The 18,057-nt window shown below is 36.2% G+C and overlaps 1 non-coding gene across 1 annotated transcript; it reads left to right on the forward strand.

Annotated features, from left to right (window-relative positions):
- Positions 1–14,121: 14,121 nt before the first annotated feature.
- LOC138807108 (U6 spliceosomal RNA) lies at positions 14,122–14,225 on the forward strand. Its single transcript, XR_011366054.1, has one exon. It is a non-coding gene; the product is annotated as a U6 spliceosomal RNA (small nuclear RNA).
- The last annotated feature ends 3,832 nt before the right edge of the window (positions 14,226–18,057 follow it).

Here is an 18,057-nt window from a genome sequence, read left to right on the forward strand (position 1 = left end):
ACAAACAAAAAAGTGTGTTTCAAGAAAAAGGGAAAATTACAAAGCCAGTTTTGCTGTTGGTATTTTCTATTTTCACCTACTAAAAACAGAATTTTAAAACTCCCATCTTTGCTCATTTACACATATCTCAAATGATTATATATCCTGTAAGAACATAAGGATTATGTTTTCTTTTAAAGTCTGAAAAGATTTTTAAAAAAGTGAATTTAGAAAGTCATATGAATAATATAACTACATCTGCTTTTTATCAATAAAACTTGATGAGGCAGAAATCATATTTTCTCCCAGAGGCATTGAAACTAGTATTACTCATAATGCAGTGATTGTATTCCTGGTGTCATGAATAAGGTTAAAATTTGTATCTACGGCATTATTCTCAGCACCCTGAATAATAATGTACTGACAGGGGGTTATCTCTTCTCAGCTTCAGGGTTTGACTTTTGGCAAATGAGAAGGATATGGGGTAATTAATCTAATTCAGTCACCTGAAAATATTAAAAATTGACAGCACCAAAGTAAACTTTTGTTTTCCTTCTAGAGAATTGTCTTTGTAAAAATCTATTTTATATGGATTAATAATGTGCTTTCAGTCTGATAGCATTCTTCAAATGGGGGTTCAAGGACAGCCTATGTAAGAATTATCTGAATGCTAATTGAAATGGAGATTTCCTGTTCAGACCATGAAAAGTGGTAACTAAAGGTCTGGGAAAGAGGACCACATTTCCAATGTTAACTGGCTTTTCTGGTGATTCTTCCTACCTGTAGAAAATGTAAAATCTTCTAACACACCAGGGGTTCCCAAACTTCTTCATGTGAAATTGTCTGCAGGGTTGATTAAAATTCACATGTCTGGTCTTACCAGAGCATTTTGATTTGTGTTATCTAGGGTACAGTCTTGGAATTGGCAATATCTAAGAAATTTAATTTAACATCAAAGGTTAGCAATACTAATGAAAGTCAAATAGTTTAAGATCCATTTCTTCACCTTTTTCTTTGTAGAATCAAGTATGTATAAGAAATTATCTCATGACATTGTTGCAGGTTAAAGGCCATGATTAAAAAAAAAAGTTCAACTCAGTAGATTTGGAGTAGAGCTTGATAAGTTTACATTTCTAATAAGTTTTCTGATGTGAGCCTCTGTTGGTCAAGTGCCAGTGACATTTTGAGGAACACTGACATAGACAATCTTGAATGCTAGCATTAAAAACAACCTCAACTTCATTTTCCCAGATTGGCCTATAAGTATCTAGGTCTCCAGATAAGGTGAAGAATACTAAATATAAAAGCTTGCTTTCAATTCTATTAGCAGCAGATGAGTTATAAACATTTCCTGTTAGGCAAGAAAGTTTGCTACCTCAGAAGTTTCCCGGATTTTGTTTCTGTTGTAAGATGTGCATTTGGAAAATAGTTTCTGAGGATAGCAGAAGAGAAAGAACATGTGTTTATTAGGATTCTAGAGCAAGGGAGATAAAACAGGGGTAACATAGTATTGTTATAACTGCTAAGAATATTGGAGGACCAAGTCTGTTGTGTGTTTAGTGGAGATTTTGTTGGCTATGCTTTTCTGTGGAGCTGCTGTCTCTTTTCAGACTTCGTTTGAATTTCACAGGTGTGGAAACATCATGAGAGCACAGTTTTCACATTCGTATTTCCTCTTTCCTTTTTGGTTCACTCAGCTCCTCTCTGCATCCATCCTACCCTTGGCACTAACTTATGCACCATGATTTCTTAAATGGAGCCTCCTCCACAAGAAGTTCCCTTGACCTACATCCAAATAAACAATCTATTTCTGCTCATCTTTCCTATGTTGATGCTTAGGCTTAATCAGACAGTGTAGTTTGGCAATCCATTGGTTGGGACTGTCACAGGACCTACAGGTTATCACAAGTCAAAGCTGGTCCGAGTCTGGTATGGGATCAGACTAGCTGAGTTCCTAGGATGACTTGAAAAATGTCAAATAATATGGATTAAAATAAAATAAACTCCATGAGGTTGCCAATAAAAGATGAGTATCTGATCAAAAATTTGTATAATTCAAAGTAAACAGATTAAGCAAATATTTCATTTTGTTAAGTGAGAATAATTTTCTGTTGCAATTAAATTAACAATCAAGATCAAAGAAGAAGCAAATAATATACAATTAGGACACATTTTCGGAAATTTTCTTTTGGAAATGAAGTAGCTTACAAATATATGAGTACAGAAAGACAATTTGTTGACAAATGTTTCCTGTTCAAATGTGGAAGCCTGCCTGTAATGGAAAATGATAAGCTAAGGTTATATTTCATAAGGATATGACACTGCCTGTATTCGATGCTATGAGTGTACTACATATCTGTTTCACTGTAGACACATAGTAGTGGAGTAGCAAATATGTTTACAGATATGTAATGTATATGTTCAAACAGATGCTATCAATAAATTATATCAATTCAAATACTTGTGGAGATGTTTAAAATAGATACTAGAAATATTTCAATTTATATTTCATATTGTATGTTAATGTGAAATATTATTGTTTATTAGAAAATTGTTATATTTATTTGACTATTTTCCAACATATTCCTAAATCCTCTCAGGGCTGAATAAACTGACAAAAAATAAATAAAACAACAATCAAACCTAGTGACTAAAAATGTGTGCAAAATGTCAATAGTTAGAGATAAAATTTTGGGGCATTATGATAATATTGATCACTGGCTTTGATGTAATGTTCTTTTATATCGATAACCATGAAAGGGGTCTAAGGAATGAATAGAGACTCTATTCTAGAATCTGTCTTGGGAAATATGTTTACAGATTCATTATTAATTTCGGGGTTTCTGCAATCTATTTTCATTTCTGTACACAAGCCAGTGATAGTGGGCTATAAAAGATGCTATTAAGATTGCTTGCTGATAGAATTTTCTGCAGTAAATGAATTGATCGTTCTACTTACTTGATTTCTGATGATGATATTTGTCATGTTTTCTTTGGACAGTTATGTAAACTTTAGGAAAACAATTGCATATCCACTGACAGGAAATGCTATCATTATTTCACTTTTATTTACCTGAAGACTTTTAATAGGCAAACTTTAAAAAAAAGAACAATTTCCCAACTATGGGGCAAATCTCTTTTAAATAACTTAAGTAAGTCTATTGTTGTAGATGTCTACTAGAACTCCTGTTTTATTTTTTGTCTAATGTAGAGACTTTCCAGAATATATAATGAAGCTCATTGATATTAGGAAGAAAATAACTCATATTTTTGAGCTGGGGAAATTTAAACAGAGTTCAGTAAAATGTGATGAGGTTGAACCTGGGGTAACTGAAAATCCTACTCAAATGCTTTGGAGAAATTATATACCCTAGCCTATACAACAAACAACAAAACAAACAAACAAAAACCCCATAAAACTCTATGGGGATAAATGTCCAGAAAATGAACAAACAAGCAAACAGAAAAAACAAAATGTTTAACTAGAGCTACAGATTGACCCATTGTAACAATGAGATGTACAAGATACTATGTTGAAAAATAAACTTTACAATTTAGGCAGGAGGGGGGAAGTGTAGTTGTGGAGATGGGAGGGAAGGGATGGTAGGGGAAAAACAAAGGAGGAGGCCACAATGCTTGATAAGAAATGTACTCATTACCTTGCTCATGTACCTGTAACCCCCTGTACAGTATTTTCACAATAAAACACATACAAAAACAAAAACCTAATTATCTGTTTTTCTTCATCATTCTACTTTACAATCAACACACACACAGAAACAAAAAATCTAAAATAATGTGAGTAATACACTCCAGTAGCAAACAAGCTCTTCTGACTTGGGAATACCAGCTCAGAGTCTCTGATGCCAATCAGTACTAAAACTATCAGCTTGGAGACCCTCAGACTCCACAAGGTGTAATGTTCAGTTTTCCAGTCTCCCTTACTTCAAGTATCACCTGCAAGGCCAAAGTCTCTTGAGCTTCTGACATCCTGGCTACAATTTGGTGTTCCCATAATCCCCTCCAGAGCATTGATTGATTTGCTCAGGTGGCTTACAGAGGTCAATAAAATGACATTTGCTAGTTTCTTATAAAATATTTTAATGCTATTGATGAGATTAGGCATGAAACAAGTCATGTGAGAAATAGTACAAAACTTTTCTTCCCTCTTGGAGCATAAGACCCTCCTCGTGTTTACTATTAGGAATTTCTCTGATCTTTGTTCCTATGAGATAGAGGGGGAGGGAGGGAAGAAGGGAGCAAGGGAGAGAGAGTCTGTGTCTGTTTGTAATTTTGTTTCAGAGGCATATATGCCAAGAGACAAGGAAACAAGAAATGATTGTCCACTCTGGCATGTCCCTGACCCTCCACATTGTGGGACAAGATCACTCTGTAAGAGTCGTTAGAGAATTTATTTATGACCAGCTCTAAGACCTAAAAGCACAGGAAAAATGGGAGCTCCTATAACCTGCAGTGGAGAAGGAAAAATTCTAGTTTCTGTGGCCTTCCTTGAGAATCAGTTATGGACCCAGAAATGAGAAGGGAAACCAAATTCATTCCAGTTAAATTTCATGGGTGTGGTAGGTAGAAGGGGAAATTCATCTCAGTCTATTTAAACAGCAAAGAGGAGTGTTTTGAATGAGAAACCCAAAGCCCAAAATATTCCATTATATGCATAGACTGGTTTGAAAACAGAACAGTATTAGAGAGAGAAGAGAGAGAGAGAGAGAGAGAGAGAGAGAGAGAGAGAGAGAGAGAGAGAGAGAGAGAGAGAGAGAGAGAGAGAGAGAGAGAGAGAGACTGTGCATGCATGTGTTTGTTTCTACTTCCATTTATAGTTGAGTAAGATAATGAAGAAGTCTGGTAGAGCAAAATTGGTTATTTAAATATTGAAGGTAAAGTTTTAGAATCAAGTTTGTAAACTGAAGATCCAGCAAAAACCTACAATCAGCCCTGACGGTAAATAGATCTCTTTGACAGGTCTCAGTAGATATTTTCTCCAAGGACACATTACAGTCAAATATTACATGCAGTTTCCCTTGCTTGGGTTTTCTTGTTTACATTAACTACTGGGAGTCTTTAGAGCTTAAATACTACAAGGAGACTAGGGTCTTGCTGACTATAGTAACATAATGTATGCGCAGCAACTTTCTTAAGAAGCATAATAGTTGTGGGAAAGGTGCCTTGGGCATATTATCACGATGCTATTAGAACGCTTGCTGCTTTCACGGTTATTGATTCTCATACATATCTAGCAAGGGATGAGCATTCACACATATTTGCTTCTTGGCATTGTATCATAAATATTTCTTTGAAATTCAAACAGAGCCAAATTGTGTCATGGAAAAACTAAGTTTAATTCTCAAGCATGAGTATTTTTTTTAATCTAAGGAAGAAACTACAAAATATTTGGCAATGTTTAGCAAATATTAGTCTAAAGTCAAACATTTAGCCAATATTTGGAAATGTTTCAGTGTATTTATACTTCTCTCTTTGAAGGCAGCCTAAATTTTAATAAGATGTTATATAAGTTAATTTTTGGAAATAATATCTAGAACTCACATTATACCATTACTATGATAAATGAATGAATCCATTTAAAATTATTTTATCTCTATAGCACGCATGGAGTTGATGGCTTTCTCTTCCTTGAAAATATGATTGACCCTCTCTTTAGTCAAAGATCATATAGAGGATGGAAAGTATACCTCACAACTGTCAAACAAATATGTAAAAATAGCATGGGGAGGCAATAAAAATAAATATTAATATCCACTAATTATCAAAGTAACAGAACAAGAAAGGACTTGTGCCTAGCAACTCCTGGTAGTTACCAATATCAACAGTAACTAAAAAAAATAGTTGCTGACAGGAAAAATTTTTATTGGGCAAAACTGCATACACCATTTCCTCTAAGACCAATAAAATCATCTTGGAAGAAACAGTACAATGGCCACCAAGATTGCCAATCCTCAGGCAGGATAGCTAAGCAAAGAAAATAAAATTATAAATCTGTTTCTTAAAATCCAGCAAAACCTTCTGTTAACAAAAATGTACAGTACATAAGATTTTGAAATCAATGACCAGTAACATGTATGATTCCTGTGTGCATTGTCTAGGAATTATATGACAAATATTGACAATTTAAGAGTAAACTAGTATTGGGAACCACTGAACAATTTTATAATTATAACAAGGGAGATTAAATGATTGTTCAGTATATTTTTTGGTGCCATATATTACTTTCAAATGAATTAGATTTGGTTCAATATTCAAAGTAATTACAAAATATAATATTTAATGATCAATAACCTACATTGATTTCTAGTTGAAAAATAATAATAGTAATAATAAGTATATAATATTACTTGAAAGTTTAAAAGCTTCACTTGGTGGAAGAGAAAATAATTGTCTATGCAGCACTTATGAAATGCAAAATTAGCACTAGCATATAAAATAAAATGTTTTCATAGTATCTGAAGGCAGGTACTAACTCATTTGGATATTAAAAAACAGTCAGATATAGTAGAATGTGCTTGTAATCCCAACATTCACATTACTTTACTCAGAAACGGTGGCATATGCTTGCAATTATAATACATAAGATACACAGGTAAGAAAACTATGAATTCAAGGCTATCCTGGCTTGCATAGTGAGTTCTAGAGGCCAGCACTGGCTGAATCATGAGACTCTGTCACAAAAAATGAAGGAACACATTAGTGTATAATTACTGTAGTAACTATCAGAGGCCATCATAAAAGATTAGTAAGTACATTAACAGAAAAATTATGAGTTCTCTATAATAAAAGTTCTCTATATGAATTTCTCTATATAAAAATAAAAGTTCTCAGATGAAGATGTAGCATGTTGAGATTTCTGGACAGGAGAATATATGTTATGCATATGGAGAAATAAACATCTTAATTAGCAGATAACATGTTGATTTCCTAATGGAGAAATTATGCTGTGGTTGAGACTAACTATTCTTTGTCTATCCAATGTCCAATTTTCCATGAGTGGTAATGTGTTTTGATAGAATAGTCTCAGTTTTGACTCTGGCTAGTTCATTGCATGGCCGATGAGATGTAATAGGTAGTAACTAGGTAGTTCTGCCACACACACACACACACACACACACACACACACACACACACACACACACACACACACACACACACACACACACACATCTCTTTAATGTAAATTCAACCACTGATGGCTCTTGGTCTTTTCTCTCTATTTTTTATGCTTTAAACATGAATTTGATGATTTTTTGGTAACAACTCTATTTTCATAAGGACAAATATTACATCTTAAGGACAGTAGAGTGAAAAGCCGGTCCCAGTAACATTGACTATCTAGCCTCTTATATTTCTAAAGCATGCTTCTATACTTATAGTTATCTGAGAGAGAGCAAGGTGAATAGATGTCTTATTTAGATCAATATTTCTTAGGTTGCAAATTAAGTTAGCAAACCTTACCATGAAGATCGACCTAGGCTTCATGCATTATATGTATATAGTAATAAACTCAATAATGTAGGAGTAATGAAAATATAGGGCTTTAGGAAGATCACCATGTTTTCATGGGTTTGAAAAATCCTAGAAAGCCATGCCTGTTGAAACATATAATTAAATTGATTTCAGGATTATTCTAGATTGATTGATTGGTTAACTGATTGATTTTTGGCAGTACTTCAGACTCACACTTGAGCCACACACTGAGTGCTTTTACTTTCAAGTCTTTTTTTTTCAGATGCATTCTTACACTAACTTTACCCAGGCTGTCCGCACAGTATAACCTTCCTTGCTGAGAGTACAGACATGAATCACCTACCATACCTAGCTTGGAATTATCCCAACTGGTTAATGTGAAAAACTTCTAGATCAATTTTACATAGATCAAATATGCATGTACAACTTCAAATGTCATCACCATTTGGGATATCTAAACATATTCCTTGATAAAGAGTCCAAAAGCACACAGCTGATGTGATTAAAAAAAAAAAAACCTCCAATCATTTTTCCAGAAACCTCTAACTCCTCCATTATAGTCCTGTGGCCTGGACTTTGGGTACATTTTACTCAAATATGTCTATCCTACACTTATTTTCAGCCTTTCATTTCTGTGATTCTTGGCTTGCCACTGCAGGGTATTGAGGTCTGGCCTAGCAACACAAAGGTTTTCCAAATGAATTGCTAAAATTATTAAAAATCTGTGTGAACATTTGTTGGGAGTTGATACAAGATACCTATTCAAAGGGGAGACAAAAGAGAGACCATAGTGAGGAAAATGGAACAGATGGTTAAATCCAAGCAATCTGACATTCCATTATGTGAAGGAAAGAGGGCTAGATACTCTTGATGCTTTCCAATAGAATATATTATAGTTAAATAACTTTATATTTTCCAGTTAGTATTATCCCATCATTAGCTTACTAAAAGTTAACTCAAATTTCATTACCCATTATCAGTAACCAATCACAAAAGTGAAGAGCAAAAAAAAAACCCCAAAACTTAAAAAAAATCTTGTTTAATTCAATCATCAAAACACTTTATTTTACTTATAGGATCGATTTCTTCCAAATCATTCATTTTCATGTAGACATTCATCTCTCAGTAAGATGCAATCTCAATGAAGTCAACTTTGAATTTTACCTCTGTCATAACTATACTAAGAGAATGATAGCACCTTGGTGGGTTGTGAAAGAATGCATGTGTGGATTCATATCTGAACAGAATGCCAGGGAAAATAACTGAAAGTAGATCTGCATTATCTTGTGTTCTTTAGTGTTCACTGCAAGAATGAGAATCCCTGAATTCTGCCATTACCTTTAGTCCTTTTCCTACAAAAAGGAAGACGTAATAAACCAGAGCAGAGTGAAAGTAAAATCTCAGTAGCTTGAGAGCCTTAGATCTGAGTGTTGAAGTCCGAAGCCAGTCCAGGCAGAAAAGTTTGTGAGACTCTTATCTCCAGTTAATTATCAAAATCTGGAAATGGCAACAGGCTCAACGTGGTAGAGTACTAATCTTGAGAAAGCTCAAGGATAGTGCCCAGGCTCTGAGTTCCAGCCCCAGGACCAGCACACTAAATGAGTTCATTATTTATGGATATTTCAATAGCTATTTTCTCTATTTGGGCCCCAATTTAAATTTTTTCTCCAATCAGAGATTTCCCTCTCATCAGTCTAAATAGTTTAATGTAATATGCTTACATATTACATATGGAGGAGGCTGAAGAAAGAACATAAAGGCAGGAAGAATAAGAACCCTAGAATAAGGCTGAACGCAAATACAAATCCTAGATTAAGCAGAGCTCAAACACACCATTTCTTTACACTCCATCCAAGAGTGTTGATCAGTTTTGTCTAGTATAGGTCTAAGACCTACTCTAATTGCTGACAAAATGGAACCAAGACAGTACATATAATTCTAGAAGAAAAGCAGAGGACCTTGCCCATAAGAAATAAAAATTGTTCTACTTACTAAGAAGTATGGTAACAAAGAAACAGGTCCTGGCCAGCCATATTAACAATATTTTCCGTTAAAGCTGACATGGGGAACTTAGTCTCTCTTTGCCAAGGCAACTGAGTAAAAAAAAAATCCAGGGACTTTTATTCTTTGCAAAATGTACATGTTGGACATCATCATTTTCTGCTCAGGAGTCATGGAGCAATATCACAGGAGAATCATGGATAAGGCAAGCAGACAGCCAAAATCCTTCTCCTTCCTGCCTCCAAGGTCATCTCAAGATGGGAGAAGACCAAAGAAAGAGGATGCTTGCTTGGTCAGACCAGGCCAATGGAGATAAGATGGACTAGAGGAAAATGCTTGTGTCTGAACAGGACTCTGAAACAAGGAAGTATTCTAGTGCCTCCAAGTGGGAAACTCACACACTGAGGAAAGTACTCTGAATTGCAAGGTGAGGAATTAAAGATTCTGGCATCTATAGATGGAGATCCATGTTCACAAACTGGAGAATCAGAACCATCTGTCTCCCCTGCTCTAAATGAAGCTGTGCACAGCTCTCCAGAATTGAGACTCAGACATCAAAGTTTCCTGCCAAAAAGAAAATTAAACTAAACTCAAAGCACACTAAAATTGAACTTTTTTTAGTAGTGTATATGTGTGTGTGTGGGGGGAGGAGGAATACTATGATTACACAAAGGGAATGAACTTGGTTTTAATTCACAAAAAAATGATGTACACAAATTTGTGAACTGAAATCCATTGCTTGCCACAAAAGTAGTGAACTCTCTTTAAAATCTAATTACCTGTTAAAATGTTGCCATCATTGTAAATAAACTGAGCAACACGTTGCCAATTGATCACATATTTCTAATATTTGTTGCGTGTTGAAGAAGCAAATCACCTCATATCAGACAGATAAGCAGAAAGGCTGATAGTAATCGATATGTTCTCTAAATACACAGATGCCTATTTACAAAGGGAAGAAAAGATGCTTTGAAATGTTCACACCTGTACTACCTTACCATTTAATTAAGTGGAGTTACTTGTTAAGCTCATAAACTATTTGAGATTTCTTAGGCTCCGGCCTGTTTCCAGACAACCCATTTCTGTCCACAGTGCTTCAACTTTCAGAGAATGAGAGATTTCTATGGATCTAAGTATCAAACAAAAAATTAGAATGAACCATCATCCTCCCTCCAGATCTCAGCCGTCTGGGTAGTAGCTGATAGACAGGAGACAACAGAACCTAGCTAAGTAGTATGTCTTGGATAGTCTGGAAGATCCAACTTTCTTGCTTGTGCTCACAAATTGTGATAGTTTTGCTGTTCTCCGATGCTTTTATATGCATTTGTAATTATGCTCTAAGCAGTTAAATTCCTTTGTCATTGCAGGTAGAACAATAATGTCAATAGATGACACTAAGCAAATTACAGAAGGTTAAACCCTAAATCTCAAAAATATATTAAAATCAACTCATGTGCACCAAAGACTTAATGTAATCTCTGAGACTGTCTCACATACACATACACACAAAACATGCATACTCCCCTATACACAAACACACTCATATAAAGAGTTTTTTCCCATTTTCCTAACATTCTAAAAACAAATCCGAAACTTTAAAAAGAATACAGAATAGCCAGTTGCCCGTGGCTCATGCCTGTAACCCTCACTACTTAGGAGGCTGAGATTTAAGGATCATGGTTCAAAGCCTGCCCCAGGCAGGAAAGTCAATGAGACTCTTACCTCCAATTAACTACCAGAAAACCACTGTGGCTCAAGTGGTACAGTGCTTGCCTTGAGAAGAAGCCCTCAGGGATAGCACCCAGGCCCAGAGTTCAAGCCCCACAACTGACAAAAAAAGAAAAAGAATACAAAAGAAGAATTCTCATTACTTTCTCCTCAAAGCTTTGAGATTTATGCAGTGCTGATATAATCACAAAAGTGACACAAGCACTATGGATCTATCACTGGCTTATTCCTTTGACATTGGTGTGTTGAAATATACCATGAGCATGTAGAATAGTCAGTAGCAACTTAGTTGCACGGCCGTTAAGTCCCAGAAGTAAACTGGACACACCTGGAAGAGCCAGATCAATCATCAAATATTTTCAGTGGGAATGTGGGCAAGCACCTGTGGCTCCCATTACATTTAGGGTGCTATTTAGCCTTGTTCTTTCTTTCTTTTTAAATTTTCATATGAGCTAAGGATTATTTCTGGACTGAAATGTGAAGCCTCACACATGGAAACAATTTCAAGCACTACAAATAGTATTTTCATCCTTACCTTATTTATTATTAATCATCACGATGAAAATAACTACAACTTATTGACCACCAGACCTAAGACTACCTTTATGGTAAGAGGTTTGTATAATAGTGCATTTGTACTCTAGTACATTTTTTAAATTTCTACATATGGGGAAACCAATGGCCACAGAAATATAAAGCTTTGTCAAGGTCACAAAGCACTGAGTGGTAGAGTTGAGACTTAATAGCCACTTATTAATTTACACTGCATAGGAATGATTATAATCTCACAGAATAATATGATAACATCCTTCCTGCTTTGATCCCTCCTCCTCCTCCTTCATTTCCTTATCTCTCTCCCTTCCTCTCTCTCTTAGCTAAAATGTGGCTCAGCATTAGTTGGACCCAAGAAGTGTTGACACTGGGGATTAATGAAGGTGTTATACACTATGGTTGTTATGGGCTGGGATGAGAGATTCATCTAGTATGGCTTGAGTAATAGAGTGTTAGCTTAGCAAGCATGAAATCTTACTTCCATTCCCAGCATTACACAAAATTCACAAAAGAAAGTGAGGGCAGTATCTAAATTGAGGCACCCTACTGGGTTAAGATTAAAGCGTGAGCTCTGCAGTAGCTGTGAGGGTAGTCTTAGGTTTGGTGTTGCTGCTCAGAAACATGAAACCCTCAACGTGAAGCCCTCTTGTTTCCTGACTCTTGTTCTTTTTTTTTGGCTCCCTAGGCCATATACAGAAACCAGAACTATTCTAAGTTGTGTTAGAGAAGACTGGGGTATTTTTCCTCCCACAACCAGCTATAAAACTTAAAAGAGATTTAAGTTTGCGTTTCTCATCCTTCTTATTCAAAAGCTGGTCCTAAAGACATTCTCTGTTTCATTTGAATGTAGGATATAAGAATAGCACCCTAAAAGGGCCCTGCCCCATCCAGAGGGAGGGATGTAGCCCGGGAACATTGAATCTATTTCCTAATTGGTATGTAGGTCAGAGCCCACCTAAGCATAGCAATGAAACATTCACCCCAAATCTCTGAGTTTTCATTCTGATGGTTTCTGAGGCAGTTAGTCTTTTGTGGCAAGTGTTTCATTCATGTACTCTCTCATGAGGAAGCGAGGGGTCCTTCCTCTTGGTTCTTCTGCTCTGACTAATAGGAACACAGAACAATCCAGTCTGAAGTAAAGTTGCTTGGAGATTGTGGGAGAGGATAGAGGACATTTTGAAATTGCTATTTTCTAACTCTGGATGGATGCCATCTATACATGCAAGGGTCAGGATTCTTCCACTGAGAAGTAACTGCAATAAAGTGAAATCAAAGATGTGTTTTAAAAAATCATGTCCTGGTTCGAAAAGAAACAAAAGCTATATTCTGAATAGTTCCCTTTGGGTAAGTGCAGGTTTTGTGGGATTCTTCTAGTCATAGATGACTACTATTTACTCAACCATGTAGGGGGTGGAGGGTTAACAAGGGAAAGTGAACTGCGAATGGGAAGAACATGAAGGAAGGGAGAAAAAAAGGGTTAACCAGAAATGGGAGTACTTTCCAGGAGTGTGTATGGGATTTGGGGAAAAATCGAAATAAATATTGATGATGTCTGGAAATCTTCCTGTTGCTGTTCTATTTGGAATGTGATCCAAAAGCCTATGTGTCAAAGGTTTTGTGTCCACTGTAGTGCTGCTGAGAAACCTTTGAAACTGTCAGAGATGAAGCAGAATGAAGGGCCTCGGGTGACTGAAGGTGTGTACCTGAAGGGGAACTGAGCCCTTTGACTCCTGCTTTCTTTCTCCATTTTGCATCTTGACCATGACCATAAGCAGCTTTGCTCTAACATCCCCCGCCCATCTATAGTATTAGCCATCCCCAGGTGATTTGGAAAATAGACCTTTTCTCTTTCTAAGTTGATTGACACACTTTTCTTATAGTGACTCAAAGTTCACTAATACCAATCCCATTGGATTCCCGTTTTCAAGGGGGATAAAGAAAGCAACTAAACTTCACATTGACATGGAATAAACTTGAGTGACTATGGAGTTATTTTAATATATATATTAATGAAAAGATACTGTACAGAGAGGTTACAGTTACATGATTCAGGTAATGCATACATTTCCTATCAAGCATTGTTACCCCTCCTTTGTTTTTCCTCTACCATTCCTTCCCTCCCCATCTCCCCACCTCCTGCCTCCCACTGCCCAAGTTGTAAAGTTCATTTTCTAACATAATATCTTGTACATCACATGGCTATAATGGGTCGATCTATATCCTTGTTTCAGCATATTTTAATTTCCCTTCCCCTCCCCAAATTAGAAAATGTATATACAAGATGCAGGGCACAGGAATCAAATACAATAAAAACAGGCTGTAGCATTGGGGAAAGAACATACAAAAGAAGCAAAAATAAATCACGTAGTGCTTCAGCAGGACATATACTAAAATTGGAATGATACAGAAGAGATTAGCATGGCCCCTGCCCAAGGATGACACACAACCCCTATGAAGTTTTTATAGGTGAATCTTAGGGTCTATGAACGAGAATTTGTTAACAACTCGAGTCATGTGCAATCTGAAAATTATAGGATTGCAGACATTACTTTCAATTTATTTCTCTCTTGCTTGCTTGCTTCCTTCTTTAAAAATAACATAATCTAGCTAGTAACTCTAGGAAGTAGGATAAAAGAATGAGAGAGAACATGGTTTGGGTGTGTATATCAGTCTGCTCCATTATTTTTTGTGTGTGACTTGGATAATAACTTGAAATTCAATGTGTCTTACTTAGTGTCCTCAATTAGGATGATGGTAGGTGAATTCCCATCATCTTTCTGTCATTGTGCATTGCTTCAATCTTCATCAAAATTCTTTGGGGTAAGTACCATTATTTCTTTGCTTTATGAGAGAGAAAATTGAGCGGTAGTGAGGTGATATGTCCCCAAGTAGAAAATTCTGTATATTATGAAATGTCTCTCACTTCCTTAAATTATAAATTCTAATTAGAGAGTCAGAATAATGACATGATTAACAGAGTTGTCTTTGGATTCATCCAGATCTTAGCAGTGCCACATCTTTAGTTAGTGAGCTCATTTAAAAGAATGCAAATCTGATTATTTCCTACCCACCCTATGACATTATCTGTGGAACATAGTCTATAATTTATCAGCCACTGTGATATATGGAAACACTCAATACCAGCTGTTCTCTATGTACTTTAAAGTTTTCAACAGCCCGTCTGAAAATAAAATAGTTGTAGGAAAAGAAGTAAAACAAATGGTGGTTATTTCCTTATTTTTTGAGCTTTGCGCAGACACAAATGATCACTTTCCATTCAAGCAATGTGTACTTGCAAGGCATATTGTCTTCATGGACATTTTAGGCAGAAAGCTGCGTGTCAAAACAAAGCTACTAGCTGTCTTCTCCGCTTACCAATGTTTTTATCACTCGCCATTTCAAAGGAAATCTGCGCAGTGGCTAGAAAAATGCCTGGTGGGATGCCAGAGGCAAAAATCACCTCTTCTTAAATGAGAAAATATGTGACAAGTATGCCACTTAAAATTATAAATTAAAATGCCTTTGGCAAGTCTGGAAGAAGTAAGCTAGCAAAGCTGTATTTCTGACACTGAGCATAAAAGATTTATTTAGAGCAACAGGTAGGAACTGTGAGCCAAAGAGATGATAGGGTATAATTGGTTGACAACAAACGACATAAGATTATCGTAAGAATTATTGATAGTCCATTTGTAAAACTGGGTATCTAACCTGACCCTGAGTTCATAGAAGTAATCTTCATATTAGTAGTAATCATTAAATTCCTATAGCCAGAAGTTCCCTAGATAAACAGTTGCTTTGAAGGCCAATAACTAGCAGGGGCAGATAGGACCATGATAAAATGTGAAAATATGAAAAAAAATTATGTGCTGCAAAGAGCATATTGCAAAAGTCGTTGTGCCAAAAAAGAACAAAGAAGCGTCAGAAAAAAAGCCTGCTTAAAAATTCTATCCATCTCAAAAGTGCATGTGTTAAAATTACCCAGTACAACAGAGAGGAGGGACTTTGGGAATAAAGTACCTGCTGTTACCCCACTGAGGGTCTCTGCTTCCCAGGCCCAGTCTTGCCAGATGATCAATAACCAATAAAATATCACTTTGGTTTCAGTGTTCATTGTGTCTTCAAGTCCATTCTTTGAACTCTCACAATAACATTAATTTAAAGTTCAGCAATCATTAGGTTTTGTTTTACTACTTACATTTTTGATTGTTTTCTTCATAAAATCCTCCAGAGTAAAGTGCATCTAGTTGACCCATTTTACAGAAGAATGAACTAAAATAGACAAAGGATTACTGCTTTCTCCTTGTTACATAGATTGTCTATGTAGAGAAACAAGATTGGAACTCAATCTTAATAATGTTTTTTTATTGTGAAAATACTGTACAGAGGGGTTACAATTACATGAGCAAAATAAGGAGTACATTTCTTATCAAGCATTGTTGCCTCTTCCTTTGTTTCTCCCTTACCATCCCTGCCGTCCCATTCCACCCCCCCTTAAAGTTGTACAGTTCTTTTTCCACATAACGTCTTACATGTCTCATTGTTGCAATGGGTCCACCTGTATCCCTATTTAAAAAATTTGTTGTTTCCCTTCCCCTCCACAAATTATACCAACATCAAATACAGTGAAAACAGGGGTTATGCTGTGGGGGAGGGACATACAAAGAAACAAACAAGTCATCTTATAAATATGTTAGAAACAATAGCAAGAAAGAAAAATCACTTGAGTGGAAGAAATACAGCCTCTTCAGTAAATGGTGCTGGAAAAATTGGTTAACTACATGTAGAAAACTAAAACTAGATCCTTATATATCACCCTGCACCAGAATCAATTCCCAATGGATCAAAGACCTCGGAGTCAAAGCAGACACTCTGAAAACATTACAGGCTGAAATAGGAGAAACCCTAGGTCTCATTGGCACAGGCCGAAATTTTCTTAATAGAGACCCAGAAACACAACAAATCAAAGAAAGGTTGGACAAATGGGATTGCATGAAATTTCAGAGCTTCTGCATGGCAAAGGACATAGCTAGCAAGATCAATAGAAAGCCCACAGATTGGGAGAAGATCTTCACTAGCCATACAATGGACAAGGGTCTCATATCTAAAATATACTTGGAACTCAAAAAATTAAATCCCCCAACAACAAATCCTCAAACAACTGCCCAATAAATAAGTGGGCTAAAGACTTAAAGAGAAACTTCTCTGAAGAGAAGAGAAGGATGGCCAATAGACACATGAAGAAATGCTCAACCTCTCTAGCCATAAAAGAAATGCAGATCAAAACAACATTGAGATACCACCTCACCCCAGTTAGAATGGCTAGAATTAAGAACTCTAATAACAACAGATGCTGGAGGGGATGTGGACATAAGGGAACCCTACCACATTGTTGGTGGGAGTATAAGCTTGTTCAATCACTTTGGAAAGTACTATGGAGGTTCCTCAAAAGACTCCACATAGAGCTCCCCTAGGACCCAGCAATTCCACTTTTGGGCATTTACCCAAATGATCACAAACAAGACCACACTGAAGCTACCAGCACAACTATGTTTATTGCAGCATTATTTACCATAGCTAAGATATGGAACCAACCTAAATGTCCCTCAGTAGATGAATGGATCAAGAAAATGTGATATCTATACACAATGGAATTCTATGCCTCCATCAGAAAGAATGGCAATGCCCCATTTGTTAGGAAATGTTAGGTAAAATGAACCCCAAGATAAGGTCTCATCTTTATTTTTTTATTTGTACTAATGTGAAACCTGTGTGCTCAGTATTCACACATGATTAGTATATAGGTATAATTGCATGTAGAACTTGGGATAATTTTGTTAAGGGCATTGACTAGGACCTGAAAATGTCCAATCCATTTCACAACTGTCTGCTTTGCTCTGAGTCATTCTTTTCTTCAGTCACCTTGGATTACAGAACAATGGGACTGATAAATGAACATTTTGTGACAAGAGTTGAATCTATCCCTAGGCAGCAATGATACTTTTATTACTATATCAGACTAAATTTGGTATCAGCAACTACACAAAAGTTTGACCAAGATTGATTGATGATGCATCTGCTCCCGTTCTGCCCTTTTCCAGTATAAGTTGAAAGTCAGGCTTGTACTGCCTAAGTTAAGCATGCAGGTCCTTGTCACTTTCCTGGTGTGGCTATACTGATTAATTTGTGTTTCCTGCCTTCCCACTATTGTTTTTCCATTTGATTCCTAGGATGAGTGACTGGACCTTATTTGTTGGGACTCCCTAGGGTCAAATCTATGGTCAGGGACCATGGGAACACAATGAT

This window comes from Dipodomys merriami, unplaced genomic scaffold (genome assembly GCF_024711535.1).
Source record: "Dipodomys merriami isolate MVZ:Mamm:240054 unplaced genomic scaffold, mDipMer1.0.p SCAF_41, whole genome shotgun sequence".
Taxonomy (NCBI): domain Eukaryota; kingdom Metazoa; phylum Chordata; class Mammalia; order Rodentia; family Heteromyidae; genus Dipodomys; species Dipodomys merriami.